Below are 18181 nucleotides of genomic sequence, written 5' to 3' on the forward strand. Positions count from 1 at the left end.
AAACTAAGACTGTTTCATTTATTATTTTATATAAATAGTTTACTCTTCTACTTGCTGAAGTAACAAATGCTTTGTCCGCTGTTTTGTTTCCTTTCACAAAAGACAGATTCTACCCCTTGCTCACAAGCCGGGGTTTCAAGCGATACCCGTGCAAACAGAGGGCAAAACGTGACCCCATGGTTCATCTTTTCCACTTTGTGGCCTGTAGCAGTATAATCATATAAAATAGTACTTGAGTGACTATAATCAGGGCAAGCTATAATATACAGTGGTAGTTCCTTTCTCCCTGGTATTCGTGTATACAGAACATTATTTATCACTAGTAAGTAAATTCCCTGTCATTCTGAAGCACAGTAATCATCATGGAGGCTGGCTAAGTTATTTTTGTAGGCAAAGCCTCAGAGTTGCATTTCTGGCTTATCTGCTAATGTTCAACATTTCCGTCACTCCAATTCAAGAATGTCAAGCCAAGAACCTACCGCAGGAGGTCAGTGCCGTGATCCCCTTAACCCTGAGCGTTCACTTTGGGTTATCAAGGGAAAAAACAATGCCAAGGATGGCAAATAGGTTTTATTTCCTTAGTTTAACATAGTAAAGTAGCAGCAAGACCAGGAACCTGTGTTTGATCTGAACCTGGGTTTGATCTGGCACTCCCTCCTTCAGGTGATGCTGTGTTATGGTGGCTGGCACTCCACTGGTGAACTGCAATACATGATTGGACTTTAGTATGTAACAACAGCTTTGACTAAAAAATGCCAGTAATGCTAGAAAACACAAACATCACTTTTGCTTCATAGAATCATAGAATAGTCAGGGTTGGAAAGGACCTCAAGATCATCCAGTTCCAACCCCCCTGCCATGGGCAGGGACACCTCACACTAAACCATCCCACTCAAGGCTTCATCCAACCTGGCCTTGAACACCACCAGGGATGGAGCACTCACAACCTCCCTGGGCAACCCATTCCAGTGTCTCACCACCCTAACAGGAAAGAATTTCCTCCTTCAATGGCTTTAGGTATATAAATTGGGGATAGCATAAGAAAGGTTAACAACATGTACTACCAATACCTTACATATCAAATAAAGGTCAAGAGTTAGGGTTAACTCAGATACCAACTGGCTGAGGTTTCTGTTTTGTTGGGAAGATTGGTGGTGATACATTACTATTACTTTACTCTATGCTCTGGCTTTCTGAACTTGCAGCTAAATATTTATATCAAATTCACAAATCTTTGGTTAATTCATAACAACAACTCACTGTTGTTATAGTACCAGAACTTTTAAACCCTCAAGACACACAAACTATGGTGAAATCTTGGGCTCGACTGAATCAGAGTTTTGCTACTAATTTCCTCATGCCAAAATTTCAATCTAAATGCAGAAAGCATGGGAATATTAGTGTTTAAAACTGAAACGCATTGTACTGAATGAATTCCAGCTGGAAAAAGGGTAGTGGACAGTGTGCTTGAAAGGAAGGATAAAAGACTTTTGGAGCACTTAAAGCGTGCATTCGACTTCATGATCTTCCTGCTTTACACTGCTGAAAATATCTTATAAAAGATAATCTTGATCAGCAATGGTCCCACTGTGGATTTATTTAATTATAGTTAAAAGACTGCACTATGATAACTGCTCGAGGCTCCTAGGGAGTGTAACTTACACATATAGTCACACTTAAGCTTGTTTTATTGTTTAGTAAATCAAATATGAAGTCCAGCTCCTTCTAATTGTTTGCAGATGTATGACATTTTCCTTCCAGTCCAGCAGCACTAAGTATTTTATAACCAATGTGAAAGTGTGGAGACCTCTGGTTAAAACAATAACATGCTCTGAGGAGCTGTATTACTGACATCATAGGAGAGCATGAGGGGCCTTCTGTTTAATACAGATGTCCACTCCCTTTTTAAGCATTGGATAGGGAGGGTACGGTAGGCCAAACACATGCACGTTGGTTTGGAATAAGCATGCACAAATGACACTACTCCTGTTGGGCTTTAGGAGGCTTCAGTGATGTGCTGAGCTCCACTGTTGGGAAAAGCATGGTGCAGTGTGGCCGGATCCTATTTCTACTGACAGGAATGAGAAACATTCAGCGAGGCACATGATTCTCTGCGCTTCTTAATCTACCAAAACATGGCCATATGCCGGAGTTACAAAAGATACTTAATACCTTCTTAACTTCTGACCTGAAGAAAACAAGTGACAACTCTGATACTTAATCAGTGTGGAGAGTTTTCTGCCTTCAGCACATGCTGTTTTTTACTGGAGACCACACAGCACATGAAAGCCCCGTTCAGGTTGGACAGGGCTTGGAGCAACCTGCTCTAGTGGAAGGTGTTCCTGCCCCTGGTGAGGGGCTGGAACTGGATGAGCTTTAGGGTCCCTTCCAACCTAAACCATTCTGTGACTCTATGAACAGCACAGATGCAAACTGGTCACAAAGCACAGTGCCTTGCATAAGACAATTCCACGGAAATTACTTGAGCTTCCTACGATATAAATCTGTTTTACAACTACCAGTGATCAGAAACACATTCTTGTGTAACTGTGTTCATGTCAGAAGTGTGGGTAGCCAAAATTTCCTGGGAAATTCTTAGGAATACTGGATGTGAGCAGTAAGTGCCAGGAACCCCCAAACTGATGAAAAGATGAGGGCAGGTTATTCTGGAGTAAGATCTCTTATATAGAAAATGTGCAGAGCTCTGAGTTTGAAAACACAGCTTCAAGTTAAAACACTTTAACTGTATCTTAAATTCTGAGTTTATGACCTTAAGTAATCCCCCCTCTCCCCATGGTCAGTTCCCACTTCACTGTCACTTCTCAATTTGCCTTTACCTCTAAAGGGCTGCTGAACTGGTCCTTAAGTTAGACTGCCCCGTGTGGCAACTGTCACCGCTCTAGGGAAGCAACTCAAATGTTCTGACCTGTCATTGTGGGAGCATCATTCCCGCTGGGAAGAGCAAAAAACAGACTAAGAAATGTTTTTAAGCAAATTACTGAGGTAGCTAATATTTGCAGCCACTTTTTGCCTGATAAAGAACCAAACAGCTGCACTCTGTTGCCTGCATACAAGGTTGAACTGGAGTTCTAGTGTGTTGTTAGGCTCTCTGTGATTGGAGTCTGCTCCTATTGAAGTCAAATGAAAATCACTCAATTAATTCAATTTTGTCAAATCCAGTCTGCAGGAAACCACTCCTAGAGTGTTAATGACACTTGAATGAAAATAAGGCCAAGCCAAGGTACCAAATAACCTGTAAACTTGAGGAGGGAAAAGAACTTTCTTTTCTTGCTTTCCTAGCATGCTGGCAATACAAGCAAAGCAGCAAGCAAACATTCTTGCTCCTCAGCTGGATCAGCTACCTGCAGTTCTCTGCTCTCTTTATAACCCCTTTGTGCTACTGTGACTGTAAAATACAGGTGGGAGACAGATGGTAACTCAGCATATCAATGATTTCTTATATATAGAGAGAAATGCTTTTTTCCTGATAGTTCTGCCTAGACTTGGTGGATGTTGGCTGCTTTTTTCCTTTTCTGTTGGGGGAGGAAAGGAATGAATTTGTTTTCTATGCTATGGTTATTTGTCCCCTCAAAATCATGTTAGGGGTCTTTTCATTGGTAGGGTCTTTTTTAAGCTTTCCAGTACTTTCCAAGCAACTTATCTAGGCTTTTACCTTAAGAAGTTAACTTACTGTAAATAAGTCAACTTCGTGTTAAGTAAGTTAACATAGTTAACTTAGTGAAAATAAGTCGAATAAGCCTAAAATCTACATCTCTAGATCCCTCATTTTTTAAGGAGGGAGGGGCAAGTGTGAGCAATTCATGTTTTGCTTTCCATATAGAAAACTCTTTCTATCATATATATGTATATATGTTATGGATGTGCAGCTAGCACATAAAAGACATAAAAACTGGGTAAGTGCAGGTGCACTCAGTCTGGCCCTCTGCAGAACTGCCTCAGGTTCAGGTTGGAGAACCCGGTATGCCTGAAGCAGGGCGCTCACCACTGATGTCTTGGCTGGGTGCAGACCGCTTCTGAAGTGCATGGCCTAAAGAGCTCCACTCGATGTGCTTTGATGTGCCTCACTGAGAGGTCTTGGCACATGCAAGCCAGATCCCCTCCAGAGGAAGCTAAACCTGAACTGCACTGCAGGAGGGATGCTAATACACACAAGCACTAACAAGCCCTCAGGCTCCAGGACCAGACTAGAGAGACTCTCAGAAATGTAGGTGCTGGAACCAGCTTCTGTTGTGCTGTTACGAACCCACACTGTTTGCTAATGTAGAGATAACCTAAAATCATGGAATGGTTAGCATTGGAAAGGACCCTAAGGTCATCCAGCTCCAACTCCCTTCCCATAGGCACCTCACACTAGACCATGTCACCCGAGGATCTGTCCAACCTGGCCTTGAACACTGCCAGGGATGGAGCATTCACAACCTCCCCGGGCAACCCATTCCAGTGCCTCACCACCCTTACAGTAAAGAACTTCTACTTTATATCTAACCTGAACTTCCCCTGTTTCAGTTTGAACCCATCATTGCTTGTCCTACCACTATGGTCCCTGATGAAGAGTCCGTCTCCGGTACCCAAAATACACCTGTTTCTTACAGGAAACATTTTGGAGAGCCTTTCATATTTCATGTTGCACCAAGTTTTCCCCCTTCTTGTATTTAAGGAGTACTTTAAAAAACGCTTTCAGGGCTACTTTTAAAAGAGCCTGAGTCGTGACAAGTTTAGTTCCAGAGGTGTTATTCTCAACAACACGAGACCTGCTGAGTTTGAGGATAGGGTGGGGAGAGAGGCTTTGGTAGGAAAAATAAGCTCTAGTTATCTGTTTTAGGATTCCGCTAATTCATCAAAGTGCTTACTTGGGCACAGTTCATACGTACGTATGTTTGCTGCAGTACTTCAAGTGGAGAATACTTGTGGCCAGCAGTAGCCACCTTAAGAGACTGACCATGCCCTATGAATAGTAATTACTGGGAAAAGCCATAGGAATTTTGCAGGTCTAAGAGAATCCACCACAGAAGGCTACAAACTGACAGTTCACAGCTCTTGGTACTGAGTGTTCATAGATGCCAATTAATTCCTCATACATTTGGGTGCATCCTGCAGAGATCATCTTTCATCAGCCCATCCTGAACCAATTGTTCAAGCTGTTAATGTGTGAAACTGCTGCCTTTTGCTGCAAAGAGCCCTTTCTAGAGCATGTCTTTAATAGTCTTGAGGGACCTGAAGGGAGGTCACAAAAACTTATCTTATTTTGAGGGCCTTAGGGCCTGTTTTGGGGCATTTTAAAAACTTTGGCCACTCTGAATCATCTCCCCATCTGTGCTATTTGCACAGCTGTGAGTGTCATGTCAAGACCTTGGATAGATCTTCTCTGTTCTTGTCTGACCATTTTACTGTGAACATCCATCATGAGCATAAATACTAGCAGCTGCTTTACTTCCTTGAGTTCCTTACTGCTTTTCCATTATCCTGACCCCTGCAGGAATATGCTCAGGACGTTGCAGCTCAAGATTCATCCCATATGCTAACCACATTGAGATTGAGGCAAGCTTCTGAAAGTTGTATTTACCTCAGCTTCCTGAACTGTGATTATCCAGGCAAGCCTAATCTAGACTTGAAGTTTAAGTAAACTCATTAGCAGTTCTCATGGCTTCTTCTTTAAGACAAATGGGATTGTGCAGTAGTCCCATTGACTGTCACGCTTTGGGGTTTGATTTGTTGATTGTGAAAAGCCTGTTTGCTTAGTAGCTCTGAAGAGGCTAATATTTTGACAGGAAAACATAGCAAATGCATTCAGTAGGCCTGAAGAAAGTCCAAACCTTCAGCCATCTGTCCTCCTTCAGAATCTCACTCCCTAAGCTGGAGGTCTTTCTCATGATGCTGTCAGGAATAACATCAGATAGCGAAGGAGAAGAATGTGCTTATGTCTTGATCCTGACTGGGCACCCCAGTATACTTGGCACCCCATTAAAAGGCACAGAGTATTTATATCTCTCTTCACGGAATTCCCTGTCTCTGTTGCAAACACTGACACAAGCATCCTAGAAGTCAGCAAGCCCTACAAGGAGCTATAGCTGTCATCTGTTGCATTCTATAGCATCAAAGAGCTTAAAACTTGACTTGTGGGAGCACGAGCTGGCTTCAGTTCTCTGTTTCAATACCTGCTGTCAATGAATTGTGGTTAACAGCATTGCACTGATACCAAGCTTTCCCTAGCAATAACAGCAGAGTGAGAACACCCTGGCAGTCTCTTTTAGCACCTTCCTTGGATAATTTTATAGTGATACAATTGCCATTTTGTGGATAGACTCTTTCTCCTATACTTCCATGAAAGAATTGCAGCAATGTTCTCAATGTGTTTGTTTTGAGCAGGTCTGCAGTTATTTCATCCTGGGCTACTACTGCATTACAGTTCTTGAGCCTGCTGAGGAAGGTTGGGTGTTCCTCCTTTCTCCAATTGTTTGCCCAGGGTAATTTCCTCTCATCCAACACTTTTTGCTCTGTTTTCAAGCCTGATTCAGATTATTTAATACAAAATGAACAAGCTCTTACCTGCGTTTTACTTTCATTTTTGAAGTCTGGGTTACCGAGTCACCTTTTCTAACCCTAGAACATTTCTGAAGGATCTCAGCATTACAGACACACAGTTTTCCAAGCTCCAAGATATTTCTTGAGGATTTTTACTGATAGGGCACTAATTTAGCAAACTAGAAAACTAGTTCAAGAGCTGAAGTTCAAAACTGTTATTTTCCTCATTTTATTCTCTTTCCAAGTGATTTTCTTCATTTCTTTCTAAGGAAGATGATAGCTACTGTTTCTCCTTGCCTTTCTGTCTGTGCCAAAATAGTCCTACAGGCAGAACAAAGCTTCCCACAAATACAGAAGTGGTCTGTTTGATTCTTCACTGTAGCACATAGCACTTAGTGATGATTATGCATATCCTTAACTAAGGCAGAGTATCTCCTGCACCATAGCCAAGTGAACCAGTGTCCACCATTACCTGTGTTTAAGCTTGGTTTCATACAAGTTGAGCTTGTCTGTCTCCTTTCATTATACTTACAGAAAACTTACTCTCATCTTCCCTCTGTGATGCTTTTTAAGCTATTTTTCTCTGGACTATCACCATTTATGCATGTTCTGTAATAATTCAGAGAAGATTTAAGCACCCTTTCAGCTAAAGGGTTCTTATCAAAGAGAAGTTTGCCACATACCTGTCAAAGTTCAATTGCTTCTGTCCATCCGATTGAAAGATCTGAACTTGGCTGTTGAGACCTCTTCTCTCTGTATGTGACAAGAATATATTGAATAGGTAATCAGCCATATATAGGTCATGGATAAAAAGCATGAAATTTCACAAATATTCTCTCTCTTTTCATCTTTAAAGTGCTACATTTGGGGTTTTGTAGCAACCACGTAGCACTAGTTTTGGCGAGAAAGCTATCTGCCATAATTCAATACACACCAAAACGTAACTTGAAAGAACATATTAAATGCAGAAGAATCCTGCTTGTACCTTCTTTCACTAACATTTTAACTTTACTAAAAATACAAGAGAGTTGGGCAATTGCATGTAGCTCAGCATACCTGTAGTTACTATAAATACCTTTCATGCTCATTCACATCTGTGTTTTATTTGTTGATCTGAAATCACATTAAAGGTTGGTCCTGTTGTAAGTATGGAGAAGAAATCTCATCTTTGTTATGTGTAATTATATGGTAAAACCTGTAGCTTTGAAGCCGAAAAAGTTACTAAGCAAACAACATGTGTGACACGCACCTTTATAAGCTACAGTGCTAAGAAAAAGTTCTTCATGCCTACAAAGGAGTTAGACATTTTCTGGCATAATGTGTCCCAATCACATAATTCAACATTTTTAGAACTAGATCTTCACTAGACACTTATCTGTTGCTGTTGTCAAACACCTGAAAAAAGTAACTTCTGCCTGAAAAATGCCCCAGAACTATTCTGGAGTTAGGTGGTGGGGTTTTGCTTCTTTGGTTTTGGGGGGAAAAGGGAAGGAGTTGGTTGGGATTTTGGAGGCTTTGGGGTTTTTTATTACTTAGCTTTCTTCTTTTCATTTCTTAATGTCAAACCACAAGTTTTCAGAGGGTGGGCATAATAGTACTTGCTTGGTCAAGGATAATGGTGATGAGTAAATGTCTAGCCACAAGTAAAATTCATAAATGGGATGATAAAGGATTCAGTGTATGAAGGTGTATCTATCTCCTAGGTAGAAACGTTTCTTTGGAAAGCTTTGAATCTGTCTTTACTAACTCCTGATTAAAGAAATCACGCCTTTGAGTAGACATATCTCAGTATCTTTTAAGCCTATTTAAATCAGTTCTGAAAAGGAGCAGACATGGCTGAGCTTTCCTTTACAAGCTGAATTTAATCTGAAGGAAACTTCTAGTCTAGTCATGACCCGGGATGACATGATAAAGCAAATCTGACATTGCACTTGAGCGTGTTCGGTCCATGCCTGAGCGGACGTTCTGTGTGGTATCCTGAGTACAAACAGAACTTGTTCAAGGATTTTTATCCCCATATGCCTGCATGGGTGGGACTTCTGTTAACAGGTAACTGGTCATAATGTGTGCAGTCAGCCCTCAATGGGTAGTGAAAACAACATCCAATACAGTGATTTGAAAGGTTCCAGCCCGAATGGCTTTGGGAATGGTTTTTGTCTATCAACACCAGTAAAATCTTCAACCTGAGGTTTCAAAGTAATCTGTCACTGTCTACCCATGATTTTTTACTGCCAAAAAGACGGTGTTTATAAAGGAGAACTGGCCTTCTGCCGGCCTCTGAGTAAATAATCTCATCTATTTAGAGACTACTGACACCTAAATTCCACTCTCAGCTGTAACTTGCACCAAAAGAACTTTGAGTCAGATTGCTGTGTAAAAGTGGCATTTGTACAAAGACTGAAGGTTGGGTTTCAATACTTAAAATTCACCAGAGTTAAAGAAATCCAGGGTGGGGGAAATAAGACAAATTATGGGATGAAAATATACCATAATGCCAGAGAAACAGTAATATCAACTATGGCATATCTCTTAGCATCAACATCACTACTGTAACAGCTGCCTGTTCTAGCAGAAGTAGATAGGACTGAAAAATGCAAGGATTTTTGAGGTGTAACAGTTTCCTGTACGGTTTTAAAGAGGTTGCAAATAAGCTAACATTTAATAAGGGACTGGCGCAGAGAGAAGGAATAAACCGTGGCAAAGTGAGCAGAGATTTAGCTGTGATTTTAGCTGCCTTTTGACCTTGCTGATAAAACTACCTTGATCAGAAAGATAGAAAAAGCAATCTCTTTCTTGTCTAGATTTACTCCATGGAGATTTTGGGGTACCTGGGCTGCAGTAGAAAAGAGATGGAATCAAACACACATTTAGAAGCAACAAATACAGTTCAGGATTGGGAGCAGGTTCACCTAGGTTGATAAAGACAGCATCATTTCAAGAAATAGATATTACTGAGTGCCTTAAAAAATACTTACTGAATTCTACATCAAATTTGAAACTGTTTTGCTTTGCACCTGCATTACCACATCTTACTTGTACTTTTATATCTTGTATTTGAAGCACTTTGTTAGTGGATTAATTTGTTCTCAAGAGACTTTCTTATCAGGAACAAGGTCTCCACATAACTTTTAGATGATAAAGGTGAACCAGATAAGACAATGTATTGCCTGTCACTCTTAGAGCTAGTTAAAAGCATTAATATTTCAATGGGCAGTGTTGCGGTTAGTGCATGGTCACATCAGAAAGAAGCAATGCTGCAGGAGCACCCACATATCTGCCCTTGTAGGCTGTGAAGATACCTTCCTTACTTCATCTCCCAAATGTTGTTGGAGACGGATCAGAAGAGTGTGCAGAATCCAAATGTCATTCCCAGGCGTAATATAAAAGCTTATTATTATCTGAAGTCATCCTGCTTGTATTTACTCTGCCATCTAGATCTTCTTCAGTCTTATCTGGCTTAATGTAAAGGATCAAGACAGATCCTTCTTCCAGCTGGGTCCATCTTCCAGCTTGCTCCTTGAGTGGAAAAGAAATTTAAGGTGGTTGCAAGACCCTAAGATATTGCCAACGTTTTAGGCTCAGTACTTTTTACCTAGTGCAGAAGGTACTATATAAGCAGATAAAAATCATAGAATCATAGAATGGTTTGGGTTGGATGCACCTTCAGAGCTCATCTGGTCCAAACTCCCTGCAACGAGCAAGGACATCTTCAACTAGATCAGATTGCCCAGAACCACATTCAGCCTTGAATGTCTCCAGGGGAAGTCAAGTCAACACCATCGCACTGGTTGAGCCCCTCTTGGGCTGCTGGTGTTAGAAGTGTGAGAGCATTACTCAAATGAGCCTGATGTTGGGAGAATTATAACCATCCTGACATGGTTTGTGCACTTCAGAAAGTGGGTGCAGGAGAAAACCACCCATTTTTCCCATCAAAAACACTGTTTGACCATTATTTAAACAATCCAGAAAATACCATTCATGAGTTTTAATCTCTTATTAGGCATGTGGAAAAGGATGATTTTGAGGATGGGGCTGCTTTTGTTATCGTGTGTGTTTCAAGTTAGAGTATTCCTCTACCAGAAACTGTGGTTCTGTGTGTCTAAAAAAGGGAAAAATCCCCATTTCTAGAAGATATTTTTATGAAAAGGCTGCCTCATTATGTATTTAAATCAAAACCTTCTCTCCATTATGATTACACTCAGATTTCAGTATCCACCACGAAGAGAATCTCTGCCTTACTATGCATGCAGATTTATAAGGCTCCAGGCACCTTTGAAATAAATTGAAAGCACAGCCATGTAATAAAGCCAAACCCAGACACTAGCCAAGGAGATCCACCCAGCAACACCCTCGAACACCCTCAGCCTCTTCCCCTAAGCACAGCTTTAGAGCTCTAGTCTTGATCTTGTCTCCGCTTTCTCCACCCTCCAAAAGCTTCCTGGGGGATTCCCCAGCAAGCGGAGCAGCCGGAGCCTGCGAGCGGCTCTTCCTCATGCACAAACACTTCACTTGCTGGGCTGTCTTACCTATGAAACAGCTCAGGAGTGGGGCTGTTTGCAGTCTGCTGAGCCTCTTTCAAGGGGGATACTGTAAAAGAGGAGCAGCTCACAACAGGAGGAACCAACAGTTGGGGGGTGAGGAGAGATGGAACAACTGAGGGGAAAGATGTGTGGCAAAACCACACTGCAATAATGGAAGTGTTGGAGAAAGCAGGTTTGCAGCTGCTGTTTCCCACTTTGAAACACAATTCAAAGCTTCATTTATGATGCTGAGAGGTGCAGTCAGAGTACCCCAGGAAACGGAGTGCTTCCTGAACTCACTGCTAGAGGGTATCAGCGAAGCCAACAAGTTAAGAACCTTATTAAACAGAAGTCTAGACATTTTATACAGTGAGACTAGAAGTTAAAGAGCAGCAACTTCAAACAGCAAACCTGATTGATATGTTTAGGGCAATCTTTAATTATTGAGGAATGTCAGGATGTTGGAGAGCGACTCTTCATCAGGGACTGTAGTGATAGGACAAGAGGTTCAAACTGAAACAGGGGAAGTTCAGGTTAGCTATAAGGAAGAAGTTCTTCCCTGTGAGGGTGCTGAGGCACTGGTACAGGCTGCCCAAAGAAGTGGTGAATGCTCCATCCCTGGCAGTGTTCAAGACCAGGTTGGACAGAGCCTTGGGTGACACGGTCTAGTGGACGATGTCCTTGCCCATGGCAGGGAGTCGGAACTGGATGATCTTAAGGTCCTTTCTAACCCAAACCATTCTGTGATTCCATGATGAGGGTAATTGTAAGAAAGTGGTCTGGCAATATCTGTACCTTTCTAAGGTATCACATGCTGCCTGATTTGACAAAGCATATTGAGTTAAATTTCCATCTTCCTGAACGTGGTGACTGCTACAACCTGTGATTGAGCATAAATTCCCCAAAGCTTTGATTAATCCATCTGGTGGGCATCAGATGTTCAGTACTGCAGTGGAATCATTCCCCGCTCTGCAAGCTGCAGAAGGTTGAGGCTGGTTTTAGAGAGCACAAACCAGTAAAGTTCCATTGAAAGTCAAAACCATTGGGAAATTTCAGGCAGAACTTTCAGTAACTCTAACAAAGTGATGTACAAACAATCTGATCTGATTGTCAGCTCTCAACTTCATTTAAAACACTGCTATATGGAAAAGAAACCAGGTCTTAATATCAGAACATCATAAGAATCACAGTTTGTTATTGTGGGTGTTCAAGGCCAGGCTGGACAGAGCCTTGGGTGACATGCCTTAGTGGGAGGCATCCCTTCCCATGGCAGCGGGTTGGAACTGGATGATCTTAAGGTCCTTTCCAACCCTAACTACTTGATGGTTCTATGAAGAGCATGCAGTACTGCAACTCACTGACATCCTTTTGTGCTACCACAGCTTTCAGGGTCCTGACTTAGGCTCCATCTTGGAAAACATGTGCCTGTAGAAGGAAATCTGTCCTGCTCCGAACAGCTCAGTGGTGCATGGGTTTCCATACTTTAACAAGCACATGCTTTCCACAACACTACTGCTGTGTTTAGTGCTGTATCTGGGACGAAAGCAGCAGCAGCAGCTTATAGCATTCTTTGCATTTGATTCTTTGTTTTAGTATCTGTCATGTCCAACCTCGCCAAAAACTGGCCTCAGCAAATTCTGGCTTGTGGATGCTGTGGGAGCCCCGGGGGCTCCATACACATGCCTCATCTGTGACCAAACAGGGGCTAAGGAGCCATTTCACAGCGCCTTGTCCTCAGGGTGGAGTCACACTCCTCCAACAGCTATGATCAGTAGGCTGAAAGCAAAGTATTAAAGAGACCAAAGGGACCAGTTGGGATTTGCACTGACTGAATGGTCGTTTGGGGGGTTCAGCCAGAAAGAATGATTCTGAGTGTCTAAAAATATGAAAACCAGCAAAAAAGGCGACACAAAAACGTTGTTTTAATTTGGCTGTAACATTCCAAGCGGGACAGCAGTGGGATCTGCCTGGATCAACCGGAGGCCATCACTGCAGAACACCGCAGAAGCTCACGCAATGCCCCAGCTCACACGCACTCCAGCTTTATGGCATGAAGTTCCAGCACTGTCTCTGTCACACAAGTTCAGATTCAAGACAGCATTACTGTTCCGCTGGGATGTGGTTGGGATGGGCTGGGTAGACAACAGCCCTTAAAAACTGGGATGATAATATGCAGGTTTTTCCATTCCTATCATTTGTCCTTAATTTGAGAAATTAAATGCTTATGTGCCATTGTTAACTATTCTTAGCACTAATTTCACAATTTAGTCCAGGGATGACCAAATGGCTTCTTTACAGGGTTTTTTTCCCCTCTCAGTTCACATCTGTCCTGCATTTATTTACTTTGGTGCTTAGGTTGCATAAAAAAACCTCTTGTGACTCAGCCTCCATAAATGTTCTAATCAGAAACCTCACTTGACTCAACTACTGCCTGAAGAACACTATCAGAAATGCCAGAGGGTAGAAAGGTAGTTCCCCATCCTGGTTAATAGCTTAGAGTGTATTTACAACGTCATAGAAGGATTCAGGTGAGAAGGCAGCTCAGCAGGTCTCTAGTCCGATGTTCTACTCAAAGCAGGGTCAGCTCTGAGATTAGAGGTCATCAGACCTTTGGACCAGGAGGTTTATCAAGTCAGGGCTTGAAAACCACTGTGGATGGAGAAGGCACAACCTTTCTGGGCAGCCTGTTCCACTTCTTGGCTGCACTAATGGTGAAAGAGGTTTTCCCATGTCTCCAGTCAGAATATTTTCTCTCAGTTCACCCTGGATTGATAAAGTCAGACAAGAGAGATGTGCTAAAGATACAGATTATTTTCCCCTTTCATTTTTCATTATACTTCTAGCTGGTTTGCATCAATCCCTCAATTTTACCTATCAAACTATTTAGACTTATTCTTTCATTTGGATACAGCACAGAGAGGCTGCCAGTCGCTGGGGAAAGCTTCCTTCTGCAAGGCACTGTATGCACAGATGCAGTGAAAAAGCTCACCTGAGAAAACCTCCCAGGCTTGTACTTCCCAACATTTGGCTTGAATTCCTTCTTGATTTTCTTCAACAAGATGCTATTATATTGAATTTATATTAATATTAGAAATACCTGTTTGGGGGTTTTACCTACTGCCAAGACTATTTCTTACTGTACTTTTCAGAACAGAAAATTGTATAAAACTGCTGCATTTGTGGGAAAAATGGGTTTGTTTTCTTACTAAAGATGAAGGTGAGGAAGTGCTTTCCGTAAGTGAAAGGAACACAATCCTGGGGCAGCTCTAGGTTTGAACGCAAACCTGTTCAGGTGGAGCAGACTAGGGAGAAGCTGAACGTCATTCCCAGCTTCCCATGACCCAAATCTTGCTACAAGGGAATCTCGGTTTCACTTTGGAAAAAAACAAACAAGCAGGAATATCAGTGCGTATCCACAAACCAGGAAAAAGCAAGAGAACATAAAGTTTCACTGGCTGGTGTCTTTGCTACTTAAGATACAAAGCTGTGAATAAATGCAAGCATTTATTCATCCCTAATGCCCACCAAACTTCTTAAAGTACTGAAAGTATATCAAGACTGATTTTAATAAGCAAACCCACTGTTTATACTTTGAGGTATCATATTAAGACACACTTAGTTCCAGCATTTAAAGCACATTTGAATCCCAGCAATTTCACCGACATCTTTGCACACACCTAAATTTACACAATTCTTGCATGCTATTCTGAACAGGAATGAATTAATCCTTCACCTTGTTGCTAGGAATTTTAAAGAGCCTCACTAAAATACTTGCCAGAGCAAGCCTGTAATACCAAGCACAGACTAATCCTACTCACGGGTGGGTAGGAAATGCTTGGAAGTATAGGAGGGAGTAGCCTTGCTCTGAAGGAATGGTGCTGTTTACTCAGCTTGCAGTTGCATTGCTGGGAGAGAGTTTGCAGCTGATTCTGCTGAGTATCCATCTGGTCTCACATCTAATAGCACTGTCCCTTTTAGATACTCTTCACGTCATTTCTGTATCTGCTTCATTCTTTATTCTCTCCTCCTCTTTACTTCAACTGGCAGCAAGTGCCAAAAAGTGACTGAAAACAGCAATTCACACTGTGCTCCTGGAGAAATTACTATACAATTAGCAGCGTTGCAACGTGAGTTTCAAAATGTTAATGAAATAAAGCTGCTCCTTTAGGAAATGAGATACTTTATGATTTATGGTGACTCTGAGCAGGATTGTGAGCAGTGCACAGTGCCAGATGGAAAAATACTGTTGCTTTTACTAACCAGATACTTCATGCCACTTCTGTGGGAAGTGATGCCTGGCTTGACTGAAATAATCATCTCCTCTGCATCCTCTCTGTAAAAGCTTATCCCTTCTAGAAAGTGAATTGTTATGATCTGAAAATCAGGTACATTTTCTTCATCCTGAGGAGCAGAATGATGCAGTGGACATGAGTGGTTTGGGACAGCATGACACGTAGCTGTGTGTTCACACAGTTCTTTCCATGAACTTCTCAGACTCATTTTCTGGCTCGAGAGGCTTTGCTCTCTACTACTGGACATTCTGGGCGAGCACATGTACATGTAATGAGTATGAAGCCTTGTGGGACAAATAAAAATTACTGCACAAATAAGAGTCCTAATAAATCAAGCCCAAGAGTTTGAGGTCAATATGCAGAATTAACCCATTTACTGAACGTTCTGGAGATAAGAGATCATTGTTCTTTGCTTTGAAAAGATTTCTGGGTTTAATATGTACTCAGCCCTTACTTATCTGTTATGCTTTGCTTCCTTTTTCTTTTCCTTTCATTGAAAATGAGACCTAACTCCTTAAAAATCATTTGGACTTGATCCTAAAACACATTGAACACTTCCCAGTCCTTTGGAAAATAACAGAATACAAGAACTTTCATGACTTAGTTTTCATTTAGAATTATAGAATCATAGAATAGTTAGGGTTGGAAAGGACCTCAAGATCATCCAGTTCCAACCCCCCTGCCATGGGCAGGGACACCTCACACTAAACCATCACACCCAAGGCTTTGTCCAACCTGGCCTTGAACACCGCCAGGGATGGAGCACTCACAACCTCCCTGGGCAACCCATTCCAGTGCCTCACCACCCTCACAGGAAAGAATTTCCTCCTTATATCCAATCTAAACTTCCCCTGTTTCAGTTTGAACCCGTTACCCCTTGTCCTGTCACTACAGTCCCTGATGAAGAGTCCCTCCCCAGCACCCCTATCGGCCCCCTTCAGATACTGGAAGGCTGCTATTTCTCTGAAACCTTTCTCTGAAACCTTGAAATCAGTTCAGAAGATCCTATCTTGCTATTTCTTTCTTCCATAGTGATCTTTTTGCCAGTCCATGAATTCCCCAAAGCGTACTAAGAGTCTCTTAGATCCTAAATAAGTTTAGATGCAGATCCAGCTACAGAGGATGTTCAGCTAACTGCTGGAAACCAATCCTGTCATTGGTCTTCCACCGGTTTTTTGCATATCTATTGGTACCATCTGATGAATTAAAACCAGCTTCTAAGTCGGTGGAGTTGGTTAGGTGCTATATATGAAAGTTTTCAAGCTACTAAAGCGTTCAGTTAGAGTCTGTTAAAAATCTTGCCCTCCTCTTCAGTAGTCCCTGTGTGGAAATCTATTTTGCTTATAAAGATCTTTACAGGCCACAAACATCATCACCTGCCAGACTGGTTCTTGCTCTCCTTTGAAATCCTCTATTCTGACACTGTGGTTGCTTGCAAGTGGCCCTGTCTTTGAGTTCAGAGTTTGCCTATCAACAGAACAGTGGAGTCCTTATCCATGACCTTCTGTAGGCCAACGGCACAGAGAAATACAATTACTATGTCAGATGCCTGAAGCTTACACAATAAATGTGAAGTTGATTAGCCTGGGAGAAGTCTTAATGTTGCAATAGTTTGGGTTATTCGAGGTAACACAAACTATAGTAGCATAAATAATAACAGAAGTGGTAAAATTACCAAAACACCTTACTTTAAAATGCTTTAGCCTCAGAGTTTTGAGCAATTCTTCCCCTAGTCCTATTGGTAACATGCTTGTGGATGTTTACTTTTCCTCCACTATAAATAGAGCATCTTATTAATACCTGGGTACTTATCTCCTTGCTTTTCCTATTAATTCTGTTCTTTGCTCTTGGCATTAATTACTTTGATACGATTAGTCTCTCCTGGAGTCACCCTCTGTCAGTTCATCTCTTGCCTCTGCAGTTATTAGAAGATAGCACTTCCACAAAGAAAAGTCATTTATTTTGCCACCCAGCAGATGCATGGGCATGGCATGGACTTTTCCCTTGTACTGCACAGCTGCAAAGCCAAGTGGACAATCAGACATACTGGAATTAAACCCATCTGGAAGGCATTTGAGGCTACAAGACATCTATGAAAACCTTGAGTGTGATTGACAGCTTTTTCCAATAGCTTTGGTGGAAGTTCTAAATTGAGAAATCTCTTCTCCCATCCTGCAAGAATTTATGAGCAAACTTTATTCTGACCAACCAATATTGGCCTGTGTTCAGCAGCACATGAGGCCCTCATGTTCCCCCGTGGCTCGTGCTCATCAGTTAACCTCTGCAGTGGTCATGGAAAGGCTAAAGTAGATTTTAATCAAACATTTATGACTGTCTACTTAGAGCTAGAGAGTTGTGCTGAGCAATGTGCTGACAATGTCCTGGGCATCCCTCAGGAATGCCAGGATGAGACAGGCTACAAATCCTTGGCAATTAGCTCATACGCTCAATTCGCAAGAAGATCAAAATCTGGGACCTTAGGCCTTTTAAAGAGGGAATGGAATAGACTGAAAACCCAGCAAAACACCTGAAGAAAAGACGAAGAGAAGGAAGTGCCTCAATGCTGCCTTTCCAGGAAGGATGGAAAGGTACTTCCCACCTTCTTTCTTCCTTCTTCTCTTACTCCTGGATCCAGGAGTAAGAGAAACATCTCAAACAACAGTGTTAAACAACTTGTCCAGTGAATCCATTAGGATCTGTTCCTTTCCTTCCCCATATTAGCTACAAAGCTAATTCCTATTTATTCCTGCAGGTCCCTGGAGGCACAAAGCCCGGTTTGTATGGGCATCTGTACTAACAGTTGTGCTGCAGTAGATCTCCTTCTAT

The 18181-nt window shown here is 41.9% G+C and overlaps 2 protein-coding genes across 6 annotated transcripts in view; one reads left to right on the top strand and one right to left on the bottom strand.

The window, feature by feature from the left end:
- CCDC85A (coiled-coil domain containing 85A) overlaps window positions 1-18181 on the bottom strand; it is a 271108-nt gene that overhangs the window by 202351 nt on the left and 50576 nt on the right. For all 4 annotated transcript variants that reach the window (XM_065682465.1, XM_065682466.1, XM_065682464.1 and 1 more), the window contains one exon: window positions 7227-7296. The gene's annotated coding sequence lies outside the window, so the exon portion shown is untranslated. The remainder of the gene's footprint in view (window positions 1-7226; window positions 7297-18181) is intronic.
- Window positions 1-18181, top strand: part of EFEMP1 (EGF containing fibulin extracellular matrix protein 1) — a 51816-nt gene that overhangs the window by 4685 nt on the left and 28950 nt on the right. The gene's annotated exons all lie outside the window — the stretch shown is intronic.

The sequence above is a fragment of the Lathamus discolor genome, chromosome 5 (genome assembly GCF_037157495.1).
Source record: "Lathamus discolor isolate bLatDis1 chromosome 5, bLatDis1.hap1, whole genome shotgun sequence".
Taxonomy (NCBI): domain Eukaryota; kingdom Metazoa; phylum Chordata; class Aves; order Psittaciformes; family Psittacidae; genus Lathamus; species Lathamus discolor.